This window comes from Leopardus geoffroyi, chromosome E2 (assembly GCF_018350155.1).
Source record: "Leopardus geoffroyi isolate Oge1 chromosome E2, O.geoffroyi_Oge1_pat1.0, whole genome shotgun sequence".
Taxonomy (NCBI): Eukaryota; Metazoa; Chordata; class Mammalia; order Carnivora; family Felidae; genus Leopardus; species Leopardus geoffroyi.
In genome coordinates, this window is record NC_059335.1 from 33,275,066 (window position 1) to 33,294,729 (window position 19,664).

Below are 19,664 nucleotides of genomic sequence, written 5' to 3' on the forward strand. Positions count from 1 at the left end.
AGGCCTTTCTCCCCCAAGGCCTCTGGACGTCCCTCTCCAACTGCCCCACCCTCAAGCACACTTGAAGTGCATTTCTTGTCCTGCCTTTTAAATCTCAAATGAGTTCATCAGGCACTTCTGTCTACTTACACCAGGGGCATACTGAGTAAGAGTGACTTGGGCCAGCCCTCAGAGGAAAGGACAACTACAGACTGCTTGAGTTCGAATCTTCTCCTGCCCCTCACTTGCTACATGCATGATTTTGAACAAGCCAGTCTCATTCTGTGTTCATCACTTAATTTTATAATGGGATTAATAAAAAAATTATTAGGGGCGCCTGGGTGGCTCAGTCGGTTAAGCGGCCGACTTCGGCTCAGGTCATGATCTCACGGTCCGTGAGTTCCAGCCCCGCGTCGGGCTCTGTGCTGCCAGCTCAGAGCCTGGAGCCTGTTTCAGATTCTGTGTCTCCCTCTCTCTGACCCTCCCCTGTTCATGCTCTGTCTCTCCCTGTCTCAAAAATAAATAAAGTGTTAAAAAAAATTTTTTTTTTAAATTATTAAATGAGTTATGCTGGTTATTATGGTGCTTGGAATAGGGCCTGGCACTCTGTAGGCAATAATATTTATTGAGCATCTGCTATGCATAGGTACATTATCTCATTTAATGATCATACCAGTGGCTCAGAGAAATTAAACAATGTGCCCAAGGTGGCACAGCAGTTAGAAGTAAAGATAGGATTTGAACTGGGTTCTGGCTCCATGACTCCTGTCTTCAGCTACTCTTAAAGAGAAAATGAGCAGCAAAAGTCAGAGAATCAAAAGATTAGCAAACCTGCAGACTATACTGTCAGTCTCAGACTGGCTGTAAATTGGCCATACTAAACCATGCCATTCAAGTCTCAGAGACCTTGTCCTACATCAACTCTAGCATTCACTGGGCCTTTGGGATCTGGAGCAAGACGCCTACCTGAGCCTCAACTTACTCATTTATGAAACAGGCATCTTGATAGATCGCTATTTTCCACACATGCTTAGTTGTCAAAATCACCTGGTCTCCTTCTTAAGAGTATGTATATTTGGACCGTACTTCTGAACTGCTAAAATGGAATCTCCAAGGGAGGGATCTGGACATCTGTATTTTTAACAAGTAACTCATGATTCTCAGGACCAGAAAAGTTAGCAAAACATCCTAGGCCCAGATGATCTTAGAGACTCTCCTAGCTCTGTCCATCTTGATCCCACTGCTACTCAACCAGGTTCCTGACCCATCTCCCTACAGACACCTCCATCAACACCACAGACCCTGTCCCTTTGCCACACAGTCTGACCCCCTAAGACCTCTCCATTCCACATGGATTTGATCTCTCCTTCCTTCCTGTAAGGCACTCAGCTTCACAAGGGAGCTGAAGCTGTATAAATAATAAATGGAATTTACAGTAGCATTTGGAATTCACTTAAGCCCTAAAAACGTAGTTGCAGTAAAGTCTCCTTAAGGCTCATCTTTTCAATGGGTAAGAAGAAAAAAAAAAGTAGCTTCTCCATTGACTTTCTTAATATGCAAATCAGGATATTTTAACAAGACTTGATTCTAAATGTCCACAGTGTCCACGTGGAAGGCATAATCTCCACTGCCAGAATAGCAGTGCCCTGCTGCTCCAATGTGAAATACCCAGGAGCCCTAGGTCAGACTACCTTTCAGGCCATGGACAGGGTTAATAGCCCCATGACCTGGAGGGAGGCCTTGAGGAAGAAGCCCCAAGACACAACGCCAATACCAGCCTCATCATACCAGCTTCTCTATAAATCCTTTCCATCCTTGCTCTTCTTGTTTTCAGACTCATCAGATGGTACAACTGAGCAATATTGGCTGCTCCCATTCCCTTCTTTCTGCTACAGTCCCTCTCTCATTCCCCACAAACGAGTGACCCCACTGACTTGAAACATACCTGAAATTCTTACTGTTGGCCAAATCTGGGTTAAGGGAATATTTTCTGGAAGAGTGAGTACCCTGGGCTGGGTTTTGTTAAGACTGGTATCAGTCAGCTATTACCACAATAATGCCATGTAAGAAACCACCCCACTACTCAGTGGTTTACAACAATAATTTATGCTCACTCATGTATGTGTGGGTTGGTCGGCTCAGCTGAGTTTGGTCCCAGCCTTGGGTTTAGTTCAGGTCTGCTCTGGGTATCCCTCCATTCTTCCTGGACCACTGGGCTAGCCAGGGTATGTTTCTCTTATGTTGGTGGAAGAAGCTCACAAAGACAAGTCCATAGTCCAAGCTTATTTCAAGCCACTGATGGTGCCACATCTGCTCACATCCCATTGACCAGATCAAAAGGCAAGGACACTCACTCCGCCTGACATGAGGCCAAAACAAGTCACAGAACACACATGAGGGGCAGGAAGTTTAAGATGAAAAAAAGGAGTCAAGCTCCTTGGAGCTACTCCTTCAGGTAGGATGACACAGAGAGGGATCTTGGAGCCAGGCTTCATGTGGAAGTCACTCAAGCAATAGAAGCATAGCTGCAATAATATCTCCTTGGGGAGGAGGGTTATAGGGAAGGAGAAAGTGTAAATCAGAAAAAAATAAAACATAACTATCTCCAACTACACAGCACACCACAGCCTGAACCCCAACTTTCTCAATGCTCCCTCTCCCCATCTCCAAGTGAGAAAAACCACATGAGAGGATTCTGATCTCTTCTTTGCCACAGCTGGTTGTTTGCTTTAAAAAAAAAATCACAGCTTTAAAAAATATCAGACTTGGGAAAGGATTCTGGATGACCCTCTTATCCTGCCTCCTCAGCTTTCAGAGAGGAAAAGGGGCTTGGGGAAGGTCATTAGGCAAGTAAGCAGCAGAACAAGGAATACAACCCGTGCTTATGCAGTTTTCCCACTAGAGACATCTCCAAACAGCCAGGTAAGTAAGATTTCATTTATTCAACAAGTACTTATTAAGCATTTACTCCATGCCAAGCACTGTTGTAGGTGTTGGGGATAAAGAAGTGAACAAACACCCCTCATGAAGCTTCCATTCTATTGAGGAAAGGGTTAGATGATAAATAAGTAAACAAGTGAATTAATCATATGGCAGTAAGTGCCATGAGAAAAATAAGCAGGGCAGGGCAAGTTGGGGTTGTAGGGAAAGGAGGTTGGGGTCATGTGCTGGTGGTCAAGGAAGGTCTCACAAAGAAGATGACATTTGATCAGTGCTATGGTCTGAATAATTTTGTGCCCTCCCCCACTTCCCCACCACCATCAAATTCATATGTTGAAATTATGGGCACCTGGGTGGCTTAGTCGGTTAAGCATCTGACTTTAGCTCAGGTCATGATCTCAGGGCTCATGAGTTTGAGCCCCACATCTGGCTCTGTGCTGATAGCTCGGAACCTGGAGCCTGCTTTGGATTCTGTGTCTCCCTCTCTGTCTGCTCTCTCTCTCTCTCACTCTCAAAAATAAATGTTAAAAAAAATTCATATGTTGAAATCCTAATCCTCAAAATAATGATACTAAGAGCGTAGAGGCCCCACAGAGCTCACTCGCCCTTCTGTCCAGTAAGGAAGACAAGTCTACGACCTGAACAAGGGCCTTCACCCAACCATGTAGGCACCCTGATCTTGGACTTCCAGCCTCCAGAACTTGACAAGTAAATTTCTGTCATTCATAAGCCACCCAGTCTGCAATATTCTGGTACAGCAACCTGAACAGACTAATACAATCAGGGAAGTGAAGAAAGTAATTAGAGAGCCATGAGAAAAATATCTGGGCCTTTCCAGCAGAAGAATCTGCAAGTGCAAAGGCCCTGAGTCAGGGACAGGTTTGGCACAGAGAAGGCTGAAAAGGGCAGCAAGACAGTGTGGGGGTAGGGTCTAGAAGGCTGTGATGATTAATTTTGCATGTCAATTTGACTGTATTGACACTAGTTCTGAGTGTGTCTGTGAAGGTGTTTCTGGAAGTGATTAACATTTGATTCAGCAGACTAAGTGAAAAAGACCTGCCATCACCAGTGTGGATGGGCATCATCCAATCCATGGAGGGCTCAAACAGAACAAAATGATGAAGTAAGGGCAAATTTCCTCTCTCTCTTCTCGAGCTGAAATGACCATCTTCTCCTGTTCTCAGACAGTGAAGCTCCTGGGATGTTGGATGGGGCTCCTGGTTCTCAGGCTTTTGGGATTTACACCAATGGCCTCCTAGGCCTCAGGCCTTCAGCCTTGGACTAAATCATACTACAGGCTTTCCTGGTTCTCTAGCTTACGTATGGCAGACTGTGGACTTCTCAGCCTCCATAACCACATGAGCCAATTCCTATAATAAATCTCCTCTTTATACCCATCATCTGTATCTATCTGGATCCTACTGATTCTGCTTCTCTGGTGGGCCCTGACAGGGACCATGGAAAGACTTAGGGTTTTGCTTCAAATGAGACGGCAAGCATCAGAAAGCTTTGAACCAAGGAAACACATGATTGGACTTTGGTTTAAAAGATCCCTTTGGCTGTGTTGAGAACAAACTGCAGAGGCAAAAGATTGAGGTTGAGGGTCACATTGGGAGGCAATCACGGTAATCCAAAGGAGTGGGGACTGGGACCAGGGGTTGTCATTCTGGGTGGTAAGGAAGAAGCAGATTTGGGACCAGTTGTGGTGGTAAAGCTGAGGATTCCTTGATGGGTTGTGAATGTGGTGTTAGAGATCAAGGTCAGAAAAGAACCCAAGATTTCATCTTGAGCAACTGAAAAGATGTCACCATTTTCTAAGCTGGGGAAAGCTGTAGAAGGAGCAGATTTGGGTGGGCAAATCAGGCATGCTTAAGAGGCCGTTGTTTCCTTTGCTTTCTGATTTCCTGTGTTTGTCCTTACATAACTCATCTACCTAAGCCCAGGGCAGGTTAAAGCATTTCTGTAACTAAACATCAGCTTTCCTCTGATAGATGTAGTAATTTCCAGTAAATTCTTGGTCCTAGGTCAGAATCCCCAGGAAGCAGACTCTGACAGGAAGTTAGCATGCAGGAGGTTTATTAGAGTGCTCTTGAGATCAACACCCATGGGATGAAGGGAAGGAGGCAGAGTGGGCCCAGGGAGACACAGAACTATGATGTAGTATCATAGTGGAAGTGTGGGGAATTCTGAAAATGAGATGATCCTTCAGAACCACCTGAGTTGGGGCAAGAAGGCCGGGCAACAGGGTCACTGGCTTCCTGTGGGAAGATGCGGCATGAAGCAAAGTCACTCTCTTTATCTGAGGCAACCCCTAAAGGGCTGACAGCTGACATCTGTATTCCAGAGACATGGCCAACAGCTAGGGAAACTACAGCTAGGCCAACAGCTAGATTCTTTATTCCAGAAGGAGAATCTGGGGGATGCAGCACAATGTACACCACATTCCCTCATGCCAGACACCAGGAAGGCTAGTGCTTCAAGTCCAGTTCTGCCCCATACTCATTATTCACGGCTGGCCAGCAAATGGAAACCCTGTCCAACTTCATGGGTTTTCCAGCCAGACGTGAGGCAGGAAAACATCCCAACAATGGAAAACAAACACAGAAGGAATTCCTGGTGGAAGGACACCGCTGTGGACCCCGAGTCTATCAGTGAAGCTGTCAGCCAGACCCAGAGGGCAGACCCAACTTTGGTTAAGTGTAGTTGCGCAACTCACCTTCACCTTTGGAGTCTTGATGTAAAACATCAGTCTTCAACATATAAAAAGCTTAGGAGGTCAGGTAACAATTGTGAACTACGCAGAAGTTCTACATTCTCCTTCTTACCCTAGACTCCTAGGAAAAAAAAAGTGAAGAAATAATAATAATGATAACAATAACAATAATAGCTGATGACAACAATATAAATAAGTTAATAATAAATAATATATATAAGAAGAAGAAAGAATAATAAAAATCCCAAACAGTGTTGGAACAAAAGAAGAGGTGCCCCCTGTGGACCAAAGATTATTAAAAATCCCTGAAAAAAGTAAGGAAGACAGGGAAAACTGAAGAAGAAAACCACATCCCAGTTGCACAAAGGAAAGAATTTTTGCAAACAAGTTGGGAAAGCAGCTTTGTGGCACCGAAGTCAGCAGGAGGACCCAAGGATGACTGATAGGGTAAATGGTCTTGAAAAAAAAATCAACACCATGAAAGAAAAGTACCAAATTTAACAATCTGAGGAGCTAAATTTAACAAAAAGAACTAAATAACAACCTGAAGAACTAAAACCCATGGAAAGAACCAATAAAACAAATAGAAAAAGCCTTTAGAAAAGTTTAATTAGTATTTTCATGTGAGCAGCTATTTGTAAACATATAAGATAATCAATGAGAGGTCTTGGATATGACAGATTTTAGGACTGAAATAAAAACCTCAATATATGGGTGGAGTATCAGGATAGACACACCTAAAGAGCAGATTACTAAACTTCAAGATTGAACAAAGGACTTGACCCAGAGCAAAGCATAGAAAGCAACAGAGATAAAGAGGAAAAAATTAAGGGAAATGGAGAATGAATCAAAACAGTGACAAAATCCATGTAATAGGAGACTAGAAAGAGGGTATAGTGAGAATGGAAAAGAAATGCTCAAGTAAGATGTGGGAAAAAAACTCCTGAAAAAAACATGAAAGTCTCCATATTTAAAAGTCCATCAAGTGCTAAGCTAGTTAAATTTAAAAAGATCTACATTTAGGTATCATGTGGAAAATTTTACACAGAAGAGAAAATTCCTCCATACAGACAGAACTGATTCCTTGCAAAGAAATGAGAATCAAGCATCATCAAAATTCATCCTGGGACCATAGATGGCAATAGACAATAGAACAATAATAATCTCGGATATCTGAAGCAATTTATTTTTAACCTAGAATTTGATGCCCTGTAAAACTATCTTTGAAGTAAAAGGGGAAAATAAAGATATTGTCAAACATTCCAGAAAGAATTCTTAGACAGGATAAAACAGTATAAAATGAAAAAATGAATCAAAGAGAAAAACACGGGCTATAAGAATTAATGTTAAGGAAAACAAAACAAAACAACAAACAAAAGAAAACAACTAAAGAAATTAAGATTTTACTAATTGAAATACATGATTATATTAAAACAAAATAATTAATATTTTGTAACTAAAATACCGAATTATATCAACATGGTAAGTATAAGAAAGGAGAAAGAAAGAGTAGTAAGAGAAATCAAGTAATGAAAAAAGTAAAAGGTTTTAGTATTTTTCACTGGGAGGATCTAGATAGTGATTGATTTCCAGATATCAGTATGTCTCTTTAAAAAAGCACTGATGTATTACAATAATTTATTGGAAGTATACAAATAGAATAAATAACTTCAAACCACTAGAGAAGAAAATGAAAACAAAAAGTCACTCAAAAAAGTCATCCTCCAATCAAAAAGAAAGAAAGAAAGAAGAAAGAAAGAAAGAAAGAAAGAAAGAAAGAAAGAAAGAGAAAGAAAGCAGGAGAGATAAAGGGGGGTAAAGCAAGAGTTCATGATTTAAAAAAGGGAAAAAAAATTACAGGAGTAAATCCAACTATATCAATAATATCAATAAGTATGACTGGTTCAAATCCCTATTTAATGAAAGAAACTCTTTTTTAAAAATTTAATGTTTTTATTTGAGAGAGAGAGAGCATGAGCATATGAGCAGGGGAGAGGGGCAGAGGGAGGGAGAGAGAGGAAAAGAGAGAGAGAGAGAGAGAGAGAGAGAGAGAGAGAGAGAATCATAAGCAGGCTCCTTGCTTAGCATGGAGTCCAATGTGGGGCTTGATCCCATGACCCTGGGGTTATGACCTAATCTGAAATCAAGAGTTGGACACTCAACCGACTGAGCCACGCAGGCACCCCAGATGAAAGAAACTCTCAAACTAGGTTTAAAAAATAAAAACCTGGTATACGTTGCTTGTAAACTATACAAAAGCAAAATGACGGTTGGAAGTTAAAAATAAGAGAATGGAAATAGCTATGCCATGCAAATAGTAACAAAAACAATGTAGGTAGAGTAGTAATAATATCAAACAAAATAAAAATCAAGGCAAAGAACAATGAAAGGGACTGGGCTAAGAGACATTTTACACAGATAAAATATAAATTCTACAGAAAAGATATATCAGCCATAAACTTTTATGCACTCAATAACATAGTTTTAATACATAAAGCAAAAATTAAAAGATGAACAAGGAGAAGTGATAATTCACAATCATCATAAGAGATTTTGTTAGTTAGCTTTCAGCACTCACTTAGATCAAGTAGCTATATAGATCAAGTACAGAGAGGATGTGAATAACATATATACTATAATTTTAAAACATGATTTAATAGACATAGATGTTAATAAAAGACTGCTCATTATTTTCTGTCACACGTGGGACATTAAAAATTAACTTCTGTATTAGGTCACAAAGGAAATCTCAACAAATCCCATAACAAAGAAGTCAAGCAAGTTATTTTCAGGCCAAAATGCAGTAAAATTTAAAGTTAATAACAAAGAAATAGCCAAAAAATTCCTATGCATCTGAAAATGTTAAATTTCTTTTAAATAATTCTTAGTTAAGGAAAATTAATATTATTGTTTAGAAATTAATGACAAGGAGAGTCCATATATCAAAATTCTGAGGCATATACCTAATGCAGGGAAACTTACAGTCTTAAAGTTCTCAGAAAAACGAAAAAATGTTAAAAGGAGAGTAACTAAGCTTTTCAAGAAGTTAAAAAAATTAAAACAATGAAATTTGGGGAAATGCTAATAAAGATAAAACGCAGAATTAACAAAGTAGGAAACACAGCAATAGTGTAGATTAATAAAACTAAAAGTTGATTCTTTGAAAATACCAATAAACTAGAATAGTCTATGGCAAGGGTATGATGGGAGAGAGGGACAGAAAAATACAATGTTAATAATGGGAAATGTGGGATGCTTAGGCAGCTCAGCTGGTTAAGTGTCAGACTCTTGAGTTTGGCTCAGGTCCTGACTAATCTCACGGTTCGTGAGATCAAGCCCTGCACCGCGCTCTGCGCTGACAGTGTGGAGCCTGCTTGGGATTCTCTCTCCCTCTCTCCCTCTTTCTCTCTGCCCCTCCCCAGCTCACATGCTCACTCTCTCTCTCTTAAAATAAATAAATGAACTTTAAAGAGGAGAATAAGAAATGAGACAGAAAAGATAACACATACTTTAAAGTAAAGAGAATTTTATACCAAAGCATTTGAAAATCTAGGGGGATTGGATAGTTTTCTAGAGAACAATAAATCACAATTGGCTCAAAAAGAAGAAAATCAAGTAAGACTAATAATCATAGGACAAATTGAAATCATAACTAAAGCTCTATCCTGTTAAGATGCACAAAGCAAAAAAGTTTACAGTCTTGAACATCCCACCAAACATTCAGGAAATCCAAAATTCCATGCAATACATACTCCAGGGCATAGAAAATAGAAACCACCCAATTCATTTTATGTGACTAACATAACCCAATTCCAAAACTGGACAAGGAAAACACAGACAAAAGGAAATAAAAACACAAGCCGATATCATTTATGAGCAAAGATACAAAAATCCTAAGTAAGGTATTAGAAAATCAGAACCAGTACTGCATTATGAGCAGAAATACAAGAATGGTTCAACACCTGAACACCATCTATGTTTCTGACTAGATTGAAATCATCTCAGCAGATCATCTCAATTGATACTAAAGTTTAATAGAATTCAGTACCCATTTCTGATTAAAAACAACAACAACAACAACAACAACAACTTGACTTGATAATGTTTTCTACTATTGATCCACAGCACACATCATAGTTAATGGTAAATTACCAGAAGTAATCCCATTATAGTCAAGATCAAAGCAAGGATGCCCATGATCATTGCTACTTTTCAATATTGTAGCATGGGCCTGCCCATGGAGAAAAACAAGAGAAGGAAATAAGAAATGCAACACTGAACAGAAAGAGATAAAACTGTTAGTATTTCCAGTCAATATAACCATTTACCTAAAAAATCCACAGAAACCAAAGGGTGATTATAATCAAATACGAATTCATCAAGGTGATAGATATAAAAATCCATGCACAAGATTAATAACTTTCGTATTACACAGCAATGGCTAATTAGAATATGCATTTTATAACCCTATTCACAAAAGGAGAAAACAGAACCTGAAAAACGCTTCTGACAAACTCAGTAAGAAATATCAGCAGGAGAAAAGTAAAAAGCTTTAGGACATGAGGGAAAACCTGCGTAAATACAAAGGCTGTAATACTGCAAGGTAGAGCAGAGCTTAAATACCTGTCTTTTCAAATCCCATTTCTCTACACTAGGACCAGACTCAGCAAAAGGCCAAACCAAAAAACCCTGCCTCTTGAGTGCAGGGCTTTGGCAGAGGGTGGACTTCGTTAGCAATTGGGGCAATTAAGGAAATGTCTTTTCAGGAAGCAGAACTGAGGGCCTGTGTCAGGAACAGAAAGGAGCAGAAAGAAGGAAACATGGAAAACAAAACTTGCAGACTTGATCAAGTTTCTTATGTGGGCCCTGACCACAGAAAGACCCAGGAATGGGAGAGGGGAAGGTTTCTGTCCCCCTCCCCACCCACCCCAAAAAGCCACTGTGGCCAAACAGATGGCAGAGCACATTTTTAAACCACTTTTTAACACAGTAACTTATTTTTTTTCCCTGCTTGCTCTTTATGCCTTTAGTCAAAAGTCCTACCAGCTGTCACCATCTCAAAGAAAATGTCAGGGGGCTGTGGTTGCCTGTGCCTTTCCTCGGCGCAGTGGGAGAGAAAGGAGGCCAAGGACCTCAGCCAGCTGTGGTCCTGGCTGCAGAATGTCTGCAGCGACTGAGGGGCAAGCCCTTCACCAAAATGAACCACCACAGAGGTTCACAGCCAGTCCTTCCCCCATAAACAGCCCCTTCTGGGTACTAAACGTGTACACTTCCCACAGCACTTTCCCTCCTGTTTCCTGTCTCCTTCCAGACAGCCCTGTGAGGTCACTATTTATAATCCCATTTCACAGAGAGACCAATGGGGCACTCTGGCTTCTAGCCTTGCGATCTCCGAGCTGTGTGATCTTCACAAAGTCACTTTCCCTCTCTGGGCCTCAGCCTCTCCATGTGCACAATGAAACTGGTCCTCCAAAGTCCTCCCAGCTCTAAGGCCCTTGTCTAGTGTCAGGAAGACATCTCTGATCCTTCTCTTTGCATGACAGTTCCTGCTGCCTCCTTGACTCCTTCCTTCCATTTCAGGGTGACAGCCACTTATACACCAAGGAAATCTGAACCTGGGAACTGCAGGAAGTTACCAAACTAGGTCCCACTCTCTTAGTTATTTTTTTTTTTCTCTCCAAACACCAATCTGTAACCTCTTTAAATGGCAGCCAAATAGGGCAATTGGTTTCTGTGGAATTGAAGGGAAAAAAAAGAAAAACAACTTGATGAGTAATTTGTTGAAACTAATCCCCCCCCCTTCTAAAATCACACATTTAAACTGATATAGAGAACTTTAAAAAGATGAATTTAAAATTTCTTTCCTCCTTGTTTAACTACATAATTGTTTTTACTCACAGTAATCGTCTCTTGGAGGCGTATGCTTGAGTTATTTAATAAATCCTTCTCCACATTTGAAATCATCCATTAGCAATAAGGAGCTTGACACTCCATTACCCACAATAAATTTCACTGCCATTAAATCGCCACATGCTACATAAAGGAATGGAGACTCCAGAATGGCCTCCCTGAGCCAGGGCAAGGTCAGAGCCCTGTCCTAGAGCCTGTTCTAAGCCTGGCTCTGGGTTCCTCATTCCAGCCGTGGATCCTCCTGGGAGTCAAGGTATTGATCTAGCCTACCAAGGGGGCTGACCCGGAAAGGCAAAGAAAGGTGAGAAAATTCGCATCTACTCTAAGGCTCATTTTCCTCTTTCAAGTGGATTGGGGTCTGGCATCTAGGCAGTAGCAGCCTGTCACTAGTACCCACCCTGGGGCCAAAGCAGGGAGCAGGCAAACAGAGCAGGGCCCAGGCCTGCCCTTGGTCCTAACACAAGGCCTCAGACGGCCTTGACACAGAGACCCAGTCTTCTTGCACATCATGTACATGGCACAGCTGATAAAGAAAAGTCAAATGTGTTTATCGCTTTTCTCCACTGTTGCCAGCTGGCTGCATTCTCAGGGGGCACTGGAGCTTTGCTTACAAGCTGATGATGCCTCTGCTCATTGCCAGCGGGCGATGCCAGCACAGGGAGAAAGAACAGAATCATTGACTGGGGGAATCTCAGAGTCAGAGCTGAAAGAGACCTCGGAGGCCATTGATTCCAGGAGTTCTCAAGCTTTCCTGCGAGCGTCATCTTGGGAGCTTGTTAAACACACTCATGCCCAGCCCCAGGGCCGCTCACTGGGAAATTCTGGCTCAGAAGTGCTGGGTGGGCCTGGGCATCTGAATCCTTAAGAAGCACCCAGGTAATGCCGACGCATCCAGATGTTTGAGAATCAGGGATCTGGCTTCTCGGTTTTCAACACTGGCTGTACGATATAATGGCTCAGGGATCTTAAATAGCACTGATTCCTGGGCCTCACCCAGGACCTGTTAAATCAGAATTTCTGGCTGTAGGCCCTGGACATCAGAATTAAAATCTTTTAAAATTCCCCAGTAACAAACAGAACTGTCAGGATTGAGAAAAGAACAGTGATCTGGGCATTTTACAAAAGAGAAACTAAGGCCCAGAGAAGGTTTAGAACTTGCCCCAAGTTATAGGGCAAGTGAAGGAGAAAGGAAAGGGTGGGTAAGGACCAAGGTCAGCTCAGCATGGCCAGTGGCACCCAAGAAAGAGCCCTATGCCCTGGAATGACTGTCACATTGCAGAGGATGACCCTTCAGAAGATTGTACACCTGGATGGTGTCAGTGCTATTGATTTGGGGACCACACTTTACGTAGCAAGAGTCCATAACCCTTTTATAATGCCTCCTCCTTCTTTTTAAATCCCAACATCCACCCATCAGGCACCAGCACCCAGTGTTCTCCAGTCTCTGCATAGGATGAAGCCACAGAAATGAGCACGCTTTGTCTTCCATACCTTAGTGAGGGGTCCTAAATGTCAAAAGTTAATGGCGGGTTGGGTAAATCTGTCTCCTACCAGGACTATATGTGTTATGAGGGCAGCTCTGAGTCCTTTCTCTCTTATCCCTTGGTGGGGGCTAAGAACAGACAGACAGACAGACAGACAGGATGTGGGGAATGCTCAAGGCTCTGCATAGCCTCAGGCAAGTCACTGCCTTGTATAAGTCTCATCTGTAAAATTTGAATGCTAATGTTTACCTCCTAAGACGTCATTTGGATTGAGACATTAGGAGCAAAGTGCCCAGCCCAAAAGAGATGTGTAAAATATAGTTGACTGTCTCGATTTCCATGCAGAGATGGGATAGCAGGGCAGACACTGAACCCAGATTGCGTGGGTTCCAGTCCAAGCTATGTCACTTCTTAGACCTTGGGCAAATTATTTACCCTTTCTGGCCTTGATTTCCTCTTCTGTATGATAACAGCATGTGCCACAAAGGACTGCTGTGAAGGTCCAATTAGAAAGTGCCTCTACCCAGTTCCCTTGGGGTGGGGACCATGTCATTTTCAGATGCATATCCCCAGCACCTGATGCAAACTTGCTCCCTAGCCCATAGTGAGTGCTCAGTACTTATTGGATAAGTGTCCAGGATGGAGCAGAAATTATATGTAATTGAAAGGCTGTCTTGAAGAAGAGGAAAAATCTTTGCTAGGAGCTGGCAAACTATAGCCTGCAGACCAAATCAGCCCCCGCCTGTTTTTGTACAGCCCACAAGATAAGAATGGCTTTTTACATTTTTAACTAGTTGGGAAAAAATCAAAAGAAGAGTAATATCTAGTGCAAGGTAAAAATCTAATTATATTCAAATTTCTGTGTGTTTTTTAATTTTTTTAAATGTTTGTTTATTTTTAACAGAGAGAGAGAGACAGAGCATGAGCAGGGGAGGGGCAGAGAGAGAGGGAGACAGAATCTGAAGCAGGCACCAGGCTCTGCGCTATCAGCACAGAGCCCAACACGGGGCTCGAACCCACAGACCGTGAGATCATGACCTGAGCTGAAGCCAGACACTCAACGGACTGAGCCACTCAGGTGCCCCATCAAATTTCTGTGTTTCTAAATAGAGTTTTATTGGAACACAGCCATGCCCACTCATTTACATATTGATGACTACTTTCGCTTGCTACATGGCAGAGTTGAGTAGTAGTGACAGAGATCGAATGGTCCACGAAGCCTAAAATATTTAGACTCTTTGCAGCAAAAGTTTGCCAACTCCTATTCTAAGCCTTCAAAAAAGTGAAGAGAGAATGAGCAAATGAGAGTAAGACAGAGATTATTTTGGTAGAAGAGAGAACTGCTCCACAACCAGAGTATCTTAGTCCATTTGGGCTGCTATAACAAATTACCATAGACTGGGTGGATTGGGGGGAAAATACCCACAACATTTATTTCTCACAGTTCTGGAAGCTGGGAAGCCCAAGGTCAAGGTGCTGACAGATCTGGTGTCTGGTGAGAGCCCGCTTCCTCTTTGCAGAGGTCCATCTTCTCTCATTATATCTTCACGGTGGAGAGCAGAGGAGAGAGGGGAAGATATCTCCTGTCTTTTCTTATGCAGGTACTAATCCCATAATGAGGGCCCCACCCCCATGACCTCATTCAAACCTAATTATCTCCCAAAGACCCCATCTGGAAATACCACACTGGGATTAGGGCTTTAATATGAATTTTAGAGGACAAAAACATTCATTCCATAGCACAGGATGTTATCCAAAGATGATATATGTAGCCTTGAAAAGGAATATGTTTTTCTCAGTGCAATGGATACCTGACTTTTCTCAGATGTTTTTAAGGATCTCAAGCATCAGGATAGGGAGTTGGCAGACGATCTTTAAGCCCCTTCCAGCTCTGAAATGCCCAGGATTTATGACTCAGTTGTCCTGGAGACCAGAGAATTCCAAGGTGACTGGTCCAGGGATCTCCAGTGCCTTCAGGCTGGTACATTACATTCTCCCTGCACTGTCAGTTCTGTGGGAAGCTATCCAGTTCTAATAAGCTAGAGGACCCACTAGGTCCTCCATCAGGTAGGCATAGCCAGACATACAGGGGCTGGAGATTCAAATTTCACTGTTTAAACCAATAGCTAATGGCAATTTCTGACAAGAGGTAAGTTATTTCCAGATTCACCCAGTCTCAAAGCTTTTGATCTGAGTCACTCTTCAAACATGAAGGTGACATTGCAGTTCATTGTAGGTCATTTTCTATGGTCTTTCTTTATTGGACTGCCTTGATCTATTTCTTGTTTGAATCCATAAGGGCCTGATACACTTGCAGTCTGGCCTTCCATCTCCAAACATTCTATTGGTCATCTTGACTTTAAAGCTTTTAGTTTGGTATCAACATGGGACTGATTCTGGTTGAGGCGCTGCCTTGGGAAAAGGCATGGAGATTGCTCTTTAAAACTATTCTATGGAGTAAAAGTTCATTGATGTGAATAGATAAGATAAAGCCACAGAAGCCTGAGAAGCTTCTCACACAGCTTAGAGTAACCTCAAGGAATCAAAATAGCTTGGAACAGGCTAATGTGGTTAACAGAGCTTTCTGTCATCTCAGAAGGTATGAGTCAGATTTTGCTATAATAATGTTGAATGTCAAACAATCCTAAAATCTTACTAGGTTACAACAATAATAAGTATTTATTTTCTACTCATGGGTCAGCTGGAGTTGGCCATTCTCGGGGAGGCTTAGCTGGGCTCAAGAAACTAGACTGGACCCACAGGCTGGGATGGTTCAGATCTGCTCTGTGTGTCTTTCTACAGGGCTACGGCATGTTTTTCTTAAATGCAGAACAGAAGCTCCAAGAGGGCTGGCGAAACTTACCATGCCTCTCACAGTCTCAACAATCCATCCACATCCCAATTGGCCAAAGCAAGTCATATGACCAAACCCCAACTTGAAGGGTCAGGGAAATACTCTAGAGCCACGCAAAAGACATGGCCAGGACATAGAGGAGGAAGAATTGTGGACAAGTAACAAGTTCTAACATGGAAGATGGCATAAAGTCGCTTTCCTTTCCAAACTTTACTGAGATTCTATAAGATAAAGTCAAGATCACTTTCCTTCCTCACTTAACAGAGCTCAGGGATTGTAAAGAAATACTGGTTCGATGATGGGTAGTGAAGACCATTGTTCTGAATAGCACTGATTCCATCTACCCCCAGAGATAGGGAGGTTTTGGGGGAGTTGGAGCTGAATTCTCTAAAACTTAAAGAAAAAATACCAAACTCCCATCAACACACTTTTTCTTATCTCCATGTTCTTAAAAGACTCTGTTTAACTAGTTAACAGTTAGTTATTTAGTTGTTAGTTTGCTTCACTGAGACTATAACTTGTAACTATTTTCACCATCCAGTTAGCATTTGATAAGGTTATTTCTGAATAGCCAGGATACAGATAAAATAAACAAAAGACCAAAGTCCTTTACACGTGCTTACTTTTTTTTTTAAGGCTTATTTATTTTTTTGAGGCAGGGATGGGGAGAGAGAGAGGGAGAGAGAAAATCCCAAGCAGGCTTCATACTGTCAATGCAGAGCCTGACTCGGGGCTCGAACTCACTAACCATGAGATCATGACCTGAGCTGAAACCAAGAATTGGACACTTAACTGACTGAGCCACCCAGGCGCCCCTTCATTTGCTTACTTCTTAATTGTTTATAAAATCCTTATGCTCACATTAGCTCCTTTGACACTAACAACCATCTCCTGGGGTAAGAAACAAAGAGAAGATAAGACTAATTTTAAGAGTGCTGAAATGAAGGCTCAGAAATGGTGATTGATGTGCCCAAGTTCATGGGCCAGGTATAAAAGGGCTGGAACAGAATTAAGGTTTCCTAACCCCTTGCCTGGTACTCCTTCCACCCACCATGGGGAAGAACAAAGGGAGCACAGGGAGTGGGAGAAGTTATTGGAAGAAAGTTATTGGAAGAAAACTGTCAGGATGGAGCAGTGAAGTTATCTCTTCACACAAAACAAGATCCTCCAAATATCTTACAACTACTTCTACTCATCCAGCCACTAACCCACAGGATGCCTTCAGAGCATCCTAGGCTGATGTTCATTTCTCATCTTGCCCCCGGAGGTCTCTTTTCCATGCAACAGCCAGAGAATCTCCTCAAAATCCTCCAACGGCTCCCCATTTTGCTCACAATAAGGCTGTGCTTCTGCTCCTTGCTCCTACTGCCTCTGTCCCAGCTTACCCCTCTCCAGCCACATGTGTGTCTCTGCTATTCCTTGGCACAGCAAGCATCCTTCTCTCTCGGTACACATCCAGTTTGCTATGCCTAGAATGTCAGTCCCCCAAATATACCCACAGTTTGCTTTCTCACTTGATTCAGCTCTCTGTCTGACTGTGCCCTCTTAAAAGGTGTCTGAACATCCCATCTAAACCTGTGCATCTCATTAATCTCTATACTTCCACTGTGTTTGGCGTTTCTTCATAGCATATACCACTTTGTGATAATATATTGTACATGAAAATGTTTCCTTGCTTATTTTCTGTCTCCTCTTTTAGAATTGGAGCTTATGAGAGCAGAGATCTTGTCTGTTCACTGCAGTTATCTAGCAGCATCCTGAAGCATGAATGAATGGTACACGGCAAACACTCAGTACACATTTGTTGAATGGATAAATCAAATAAGTAAATGAATTGGCCACTTCACTGCCTCACCTATGTTAAGTACCAAACTTTCCCAGAACCATCCATGGACTTATCCCCATTTCAACCCTTTCAGTCACTGTTCTGGCAACCATGTATGATCACCAGTCTGGAAGCTTGAGAGAGCCAAATCAGAAGCTGGAAGGAGCTATAGCCTTGTCCCTGCAGCAAAGGTCTTGGGACAAAGCTCTGGCAACTGGTTTCTGGACCAGCAGCATAATACAAACTGAATTCCTCATAATCTCTAGGACCTCCTTCATGAGGATAGGTTCCTTGAGCTAGTTTCCTGCTAAGGGACCCCATTAACCCTGAGAGTTTCTCTGAGCACATGGCCCATCCTGTTGAGAGCAAATGAATGACCCATCTTGACTACATTAGGCAGTGGAGAGAAGACCTACTCACAGTCAGTTGGGTCCCCTCTCCACTGAGTTCTGTCATCAGTGGAAGACCAATTCCCACCATACAACTTTAAAGTAAAAACAAAACACATGTTAAATAGTCTCTATCCAGCTGAGATTAAGGTGGATATCTCAAAAAACAAGCATAGTCCACCTCACATATATAGAAACACCAGCCACATGATCCTGGCCAACCAGTTAAGTCCTCACTTCTCAAGAACTTCAGCAACTTCATTTACAAAGTGGAATCCATCTCACTAGGCTGCTGGGAAGATGCCCAGAGATCTGAGTTTGAGTTGCCAATCAATTTCTATTTGTGTAACAAGTTAGTTTAGTTCTTTCTACTTTGGTTTCCTCTGTCATAAAAATCAGAGAAGCCTAGTTAATTACTAAGGTTCTTGTCAGTTTTAAACATCCATGACATGTTTTCAGATTGTTCAATGAATTTGATACACTTGCCAAATATTTTATCTTATATAATAAAAGATATAGTATATTGAAACCATCCATTTAATTAGTAGACCATATTGTATAATTTACATCATGTAAATTGCATTTTTTCAAATATATGTGTGCTAATAAAACTCAAAACGATATGACAATGTCTGTCTCACATAATAAAAGTGATGATTCCCTCCAGTATACACATAGATACTTAATTTGATTTGGGGATAACTAAAACATGGAAGTTGCCAACCTCTTGTGGTTACAGTGTTTAAACACCAATTGCCTTATGAAATGGATTTTAGAACAATTACAGCAATTCAGGCTGACCAGAGGGGAGGGAGATGCCATTTCAGTAGTCTTTCCCTTGCTTGACACCTGCATCAATCTAGATGTGAAAACAAGATGTGCCCAGACTCAAAGGGAGTGTTGTGGTGTTCACCACCACAATCCCCACCTAGCTAGACTAAGAACAGCTTTGCTTTGGTGGCAGATCAGGGGCCAACAAAGGAAGAGTTTTCCAGTATTAAATCTCCACTGGAATATAAACCTCATGGGCGGGAGGAGACTGAGTCTGTTCACTGCATAAGTAATCAGTGAATGTTTGAGGAAAGGAAAGAGGGAGAAAGGAGGAGCAATATGACATTACAAAGATCCAAGAATGTCCCAAACAGGAGGCAGCATGACCTCTTGCTGAGGATATTGCCAAGAGAAGTCAAGCAATCAGTGTGGACCAGGGATCTTGAAGGTCTATATGAACCCTGAGATTTTACCTAAACCTGCAAGGATGAGGGCAAAGTGGGGAGCAGAGTGGAGACAAGATAGTCCCTCTTTTCATTTATGTTCAAAGAGCCATGATACGGTGCTAGCTGATCCACAGGCAACTGGGTGCCTTTCTCCACTGGAAGAGGGATTTGGGGGAGGCAGATTTATATCTGTATGGGCTTCTAGTGAAATGAATCAGAGCTCAGCAGAGAGTGGGAGAAGCATGGGTTAAGGCTATAGTCAGAGTTACAAGAAGAATCAAAGTTTGGACTCTATTAGTGTCCCAGGACTTGCCATAACAAAGCACCACAGACTGGGTGGCTTAAAACAGAAT

The 19,664-nt window shown here is 41.9% G+C and overlaps 1 long non-coding RNA gene across 3 annotated transcripts in view; it reads right to left on the reverse strand.

Moving 5' to 3' along the window:
- Window positions 1-19,664, reverse strand: part of LOC123579179 — a 257,069-nt gene that overhangs the window by 49,855 nt on the left and 187,550 nt on the right. For 2 of the 3 annotated variants that reach the window (XR_006702669.1, XR_006702668.1), the window contains exon 4: window positions 5,636-5,753. This is a non-coding gene — a long non-coding RNA (uncharacterized LOC123579179). Of the gene's footprint in view, window positions 1-4,978; window positions 5,178-5,635; window positions 5,754-19,664 lie in introns of those variants that run through there. The other variant, XR_006702667.1, reaches the window with a different exon arrangement.